Genomic DNA, 7,348 nt, shown 5'->3' with positions numbered 1-7,348 from the left:
CCACCCAAGCTTCCTTCTTCTCCAAGCAAGTTTCGGCTACCACAAGAACTCCAAGAGAAGATGAGGTTCGGCCACCACCACAAAGCTCCAAGGGATGCTAGAAACAAAACCTTCTATCTCTCATTCTTCCTCTAATAAAATCTGGCCACCAACCAAAACCCTTGAGATGAAGATGTCGCCGGCCAAGGAAGAAGAATAGGAGATGGAGAGGAAGAGAGGGGCCGACCACCAACAAAGGAAGAGAGGAACCAAAGAAGATATCTTGTTATCAGGTGAGGCACCTCTACCCTCTCTTTTATATTCCTTGGTCTTGGCAAATAAGGAAAGTTTTATTAAAACTTTCTTATTCTCTTTGCCAATGAAAGGAAAGTTTAATAAAATTTTCCTTTCAAACTATATATGGCCAGCCACCTTAATCCCTCCAAGCAAGGAAAGTTTTAAACACAAAATTAAAACTTCCTAATTTGTTTCTGGAAATTTTTAAAATAAAAATTTTTCTTTTAAAAATTCCCTTCATGGTTGGTCATAAAAGGAAACTTTTATAAATTAAGATCTCTCTATTAAAACATGTGGATGATTTACAAAAAGGAAAGTTTTCTCTAAAATTAAAATCTTCCTTTCAATCTACAAATAAGGAAAGATATCAAATCTTTTCCCTTAATCTTTTGTAGAAACTATAAAAGAAAAGATTTAATTTTAAAACTCTCTTTTAAATCATGAGGATGGTTAAAAAAGGAAAGTTTTATCAAAAATTAAAATCTTCCTTTTAACTACAAATAAGAAAAGATATCAAACCTTTTACTTAATCTTTTGTAGAAAACTATAAAAGGAAATATTTAAATTTTAAACTTTCTTTTAAAACCATGGCTTCCACATAAGAAAGATTTTAAAAAAATAAAAACCTTTTAATTTATTGTGGCCGGCCACACCAAACTTGAGTTCAAGGTAGGGTCGACCATCTCTCACCTTGGTTTAGCCGACCCTAGCTTGGGCTCCAAGCTAGGCTTGGACGGCCACCTTCAGGTGAGTAAGAAGGTGGGTATGAGTGGGTATAACACTTTATAAATAAGAGGCTACGATAGGGACCGGGAGGAAGAATTGGTTTTGGTCTCCCGATGAACTTGAGCTTCCCGTGTTCGCCCTGAACACACAACTCGAGTTCATCAATAATAACTCATACCACTAAAGAGTTATTATTGAACTACCACACCAATCCCATATTACTATATGAGCTCCTTCTTATCATGAGTGTGTTAATCTCTCTGTGTTTAAGATATAGAATGTCTACTAATTAAATGAGTTACTGACAACTCACTTAATTAATATCTAGCTCCAAGAGTAGTACCACTCAACTTTATCGTCATGTCGGACTAAGTCCACCTGTAGGATTTACATGACAATCCTTATGAGTTCCTCTTGGGGACATTGTCAACCTAGATTATTAGGACATAGTTTTCTTCTATAATCAATAACACACACTATGAATAATATAATTTTCCAACTTATCCGACCTATTGATTTCTCGAACTAAATCACATCCTTTGATAAATTAAAGAAATTAATATTAAGTGTATGTGTTTTTTATTATATTAGGATTAAGAGTACACACTTCTATAATAACAGAAGTCTTGTTCTTTTATTCAGTCAGTATAAAAAGAACTTACCTTAAATGGTCCTGCTCAATACACTTAGAGTACACTAGTGTCATTTTTTTAGTTAAGTTAAACTAATACCAAATTACACTACGACTATTTCAATGGTTTATTCCTTTCCATCTTAGTCGTGAGCTACTGTTTATAATTTATAAGGAATTGATAACATGATCTTCTGTGTGTGACACCACACACCATGTTATCTACAATATAAATTAGTTGAACAACTACACTCAGCATATAACTGTAGGCATTTGACCAATGTGATTCTTTATTTATAAAATAAATATTTATAAAAAGCTCAGCTTTTAGTTTACACTCTAACAATTCTTTTCTCTTGTTTGACCATGGTGATGTAGTACTTATTAGTCTCAACGAGCCCATATCTTATCAGGAAGTTGTACAAGACCCACATTCTGAGAAATGACTAAAGGCCATGAGATCCGTAATGAAATCCATGTACACTTACCAAGTATGGACCTTAGTTGATCCACCTAAAGGGATCAAACCCATTGGGTGTAAGTGGGTCTTCAAAGTAAAAACTGACATGGATGGTCATATACATACCTATAAAGGTAAATTGGTGGCTAAAAGACTCAAGAAGATTCATAGTAGACTATGAAACCTTTTCACCAGTTGCGATGCTAAAGCCTATTTGGATCATGCTTGCTATTGCAACTTACTATAATTATAAGATATAATAGATGGATGTCAAAACTACATTTCTTAATGAAAATCTACTTGAGGATGTGTACATGACACAACCTAAGGGTTTTATCAATTCAAAGCATGCTGGAAAGGTGTGTAAGTTGCAACGATCCATTTATGGATTAAAGCAAGATTCTAGAAGCTGGAATCTTCGATTTGATGATGCAATTAAAGTATTTAGTTTTATCAAGAATGAAGATGAATCTTGTGTCTATAAGAAGGTTAGTCGGAGCATAGTCATCTTTTTTATATTATTTGTAGATGATATACTTCTCATTGGAAATGATATCCCTACTCTTTAGTCAGTGAAGACTTGGCTTGAGAATTATTTTTTAATGAAAGACTTAGGTAAAGCAGCCTACATCTAAGGCATCAAGATCTATAGAGATAGATCTAAGAGATTTCTTGGTTTAAGTCAGAGTACATATATTGACAAGGTGCTTACTCATTTTGTCATGTAGAATTCTAAAAAGGGATTTTTGCCAATGTCACATGATGTGAGTCTTTCGAATACTCAATGCCCCTCTTCTAAGGAAGAAGGGGACCGCATGGATTATATTCCTTATGCATCTACTATAGGGTTTATCATGTACACCATACTTTATAATCACCCTGATGTCTTGTATAAATTAAGCATGATGAGCAGATACCAGTAAGATCTAGGTGAAGGTCACTGGATAGCAGTTAAGAATATTCTTAAATACTTGAGAATAACTCAAGATTATTTCTTGATCTTTGGAGGTAATGAAGAGCTTGCTGTAAAGAGTTATACGATGTTAGCTTCTAAACTAACAAGAATAATTCCAGATTGTAGTCACGGTATGTATTTTACTTAAATGGTGGTGTTGGGTATTAGATATTACGGCAGTTCCATCTCATTCGAGAGATCATCGATAGAGGAGATGTGAGGAAATGCTGAGTACTGACTGATGCTAACATTACGGATCTTTTGACCAAGGCTTTGGCACAGAGGAAATATGATGGTTACACTAGGTCAATGGATATTAGATATTTCAGTAATTGACACTAGTGACATAAGAAGATTGTTAGTGTAAGCCCTAAGAGTCAATCAAGAGTTGATTGACTTAGGACATATTGTATCATATTATATTAATTAATAAAAGGTAAAGTTGATTATTATATTTATTTCAGTTTAGTACCAAATGAATAAGTATAATAATATCCTAGAATAGTAGGTTTAGTCTACAATATATCCATTGGTTGAATTGATAATGAGAGCTTGTAGATATATATAAAGACTACTCTTAACTATTCCTAGTCAAACATTAATATGCAAGGACAATATTAATGTGTTGAGACTAGCATGTAGGCCAATTGATGACTCAATCTCACAAGTCATAGATATGAGATATCACGTTGACATATGAGTATATATTAGATAATATGTACTGAATTGACCCGCCATGAGATGTTTCATGGATCGTTATATGAGTGTCATAAACATTCTCATAGTGACTATTAATATGAATAATCCATAGACCTGAAGTCACCACAATTTCCAACATAAGGAGTTGTGTACTTTGGTATCGACAAACATCACTTGTAACAAAGTGAACTATAAAATTGATCACTCGGTATGCAATAAGATATGTGGAGGGATATGAGTGATGTAGATGAAATCTATCATTTCCATATGACTGAAGCAATATCTGTGGGCCCTTTGATTAGTAGGACACAAGAATGCATAGCCATGCTCAAATGAGTCAATATGCGATATTGAGCTTATTTGATTGAGTGTGTCTACTTAGGGATCAAGAAACATAAGATTTATAAGAGGATGACATAGTCTATACCTCATTGATCAATCTAGATATCAAGGATAGAAGGATTAAGTCATACAATATAATAGACACAGAAAGGTTAGGTCGAATCTTGATATTCTAGTCATTTGGGTAGCATGATGCATTGCTAGATGTCACTCATTACTTTTGTATCTAAAGTGGTTTTAGATACATTGCCAATTTTATGAGAGCCTATTGGGTCACACACAAAAAATATGTTAATATGGAGATGAGTATTTTAGTTTAACTAAAATACTAAGGATCTTATGTATAATGGGTTAATCCAAAATGTTAGTGTTATCTTTGTAATGATTGACACTAATGCTAGTGGAAGATTGTTAGTATTAGTTCTAAGAGTCAATTATGAGATGATTAGGCTTATTGGGTTAATGACTTATTGAGTTAATGGTCAATCCAATATAATAATCCAACTAATTAAGAGGAAGAAAAAAAGTAAAAAAACCTTTGGTATTCATTGGATGAATATAAATAATTTTTGTTTGATCAAATTTTTCATGAGATGAAAAATGCGACTCTTGAGCTTCTTCTTCTTCTTCCTCCTCCATGCTTGGCCGAACCACTCTTGCTTACTAGCACAAGAGGGTGGTTCTTCTTTGAAGCCGTGTTCGTGCAACAGACGGAACATGTTCGTGTAGATACTGTAGAGGATCGACCACTTGATCGTGCTGAGATCCACCAAGGACAAAGTTGCTATTGAGAATTTATGTTCACGTAACAAAGATATAACTTCCTTTAACAAACTTAGCATATGACTTTTCCTTCACATGGATCTTTTGGAAAGGATCTATTTAGTTTTTCGTTGCGCTTTCTACTTCTTTAGTGCTTTAAATCCTTACATGAAACCCATCATGCTAACTCCATGCATGATTAGAGTCAAGTAAAATATTTAATTTAAATAATGTAGGTTCATTAGTAATAATTATGGATTATGTGATTTAAATTCCATGATGCCTATGTTTATGAAGATAAATAAATTCTCGTGCATTTTAAAAAGATAGAGCGGGGGTTAACATTTTACTTTTCCTTGTTTATTGAATTTATATATCTTGTTAGTTAGATCTAATAATTATGTATTTTTGGAACCCTTCATCTAAAAATTTAAATAAATTGTTCTTCATGTATCATTAGGAGTTGTTAATAGTTTTGAGGATTTAGATGAGGGAAGAATTAGTCTAATTTATGTACATACTAAGTAAGGTAACCTCTAGTTTAAAGATTAAACCAAGATTTAAAATTTTGACAATTTCATAAATCTGAATAAGTATAAAAATTTATATGACCCAAGAGATATAAATTCTGAACATGTATAAAAATTTATATGATTTAATGGTTATTGTTGAATCATTCAAGTGTTGGTAAATTCTAAATATGTATAAAATTTTATACAAATCTAAAACATGTATAAAAATTTATATGATTTAATGGTTATTGTTGAATCATTCAAGTGTTGGTAAATTCTAAATATATATAAAATTTTATAGAATTCCAAAACATGTATAAAACTTTATATGATTTAATATAGTTATTGTTGAATCATTCAAGTGTTGGTAAATTCTAAATATGTATAAAATTTTATACAAATTCGAAACATATATAAAAATTTATATGATTTAATAATTATTGTTGAATCATTCAAGTGTTGGATCTAGACTTGACACAACCTATATAATTATACCCTATGGATGTGATTTTCAAATAGAGGATTGGAAGGGGAAAAACTAAGGTTTCCTCATCTACACATCACCGACTCTAAGCCTTAACCCCACCTTAAATTTCCACCACCCTAGCCCTAGGTCCCGCTAGTCCTAGCCCTAAAGAGAGGAAAGGAAGAAGGAGCTTTGGTGGCAAGGAATCAAAGGGGGAGGTTGTGCTCTGATCATACCCTTGCCCATTGTGTCGATGGTGAATCCTACAAGAATTTAGAAGTGAAGGCATGTCCCATACGCTTTTGTTGTATTAATTAGTTCATATAATGTATGAAACTAATGTTTAGGTGTGGAAAATTATTTAGGTAAGTATCTTTTTTGTTAGTTATGATTTCACAAGGATTTCTTGACAATTTGTGGTATTCTAATTTGAGTTTTGTTCAGATTATAGTACATGTGTGATTTATCCACTTATGCACCTTAATGGTATAGCTACCATATTTCATTATTTTAGATTTCGGTTTAAGCTTATTAGGGGCATTCAGATTTTTTTTAGTAACATGTGTGATTTATCCACCTATACATCGTAATGTTATTAGAAGATAGCTACCATGTTTCTTTATTTTAGATTTTGGTTTAGGCTCATTAGGGGCATTGAGATTTTAGTAACATGTATGATTTATCCACCTATACATCATAATGTTATTAGAAGATAGCTACCATGTTTCTTTATATTAGATTTCAATTAGGCTCAATAGGGGCATTTGGATTGTAGTATATGTATGATTTTTCCACCTATGCACCTTAATGTTATAACTACTATGTTTCTCTATTTTAGATTTTGGATATTAGATTTTAGCAACATGTTTGATTTGTCCACCTATGTACCTTAATGTTATTCGAAGATAGCTATTATGTTTTCTCTATTTTAGATTTTTGATTTTTGTAACATGCGTGATTTGTCCACCTATGCACCTTAATATTATTAGGAGATAACTACTATGTTTCTCTATTTTAGATTTATGGTTTTAGGCTTTTGTAATATGTGTGATTTGTCCACCTATGCACCTTACTATTATTAGAAGATAGATACTATGTTTCTCTATTTTAAATTTTAGTAACATGTGTGATTTGTGTTGGGAATTTCGGGCCGCAAAAACTGTTTTTTTCGCGTTGCGGAAACCTCGATTCCCATGCCACCGGATCCATGCGAAGTAAAATAAAACAAAAACGATACGTGTACGAGTTTCTAATTTAGATTTACACTAAATCTACAAAGGAAAAAGATTTACCCTCGATGCGATGCCCTTCGCAATCCCGCTCGTCCAATGGTTCGTCGGATCTCGAGATCGTCAAGTGTACGATCCTCTAGAAGTATCCACACGAACAAACTAGGTGGAGAAGACCAAACAAAGGTGTGCTAGCACCTTAGATGGTTCGGCCAAGGAGGAGGAGTGGAAGAGGAAGAAAATGGAATGAATGCCTTGAATGAAAAATCAATTTTTATTCCTCACCATAA

Source organism: Zingiber officinale, chromosome 10A (genome assembly GCF_018446385.1).
Source record: "Zingiber officinale cultivar Zhangliang chromosome 10A, Zo_v1.1, whole genome shotgun sequence".
NCBI classification, from domain to species: Eukaryota; Viridiplantae; Streptophyta; class Magnoliopsida; order Zingiberales; family Zingiberaceae; genus Zingiber; species Zingiber officinale.
This window is presented reverse-complemented; position numbering follows the sequence as displayed.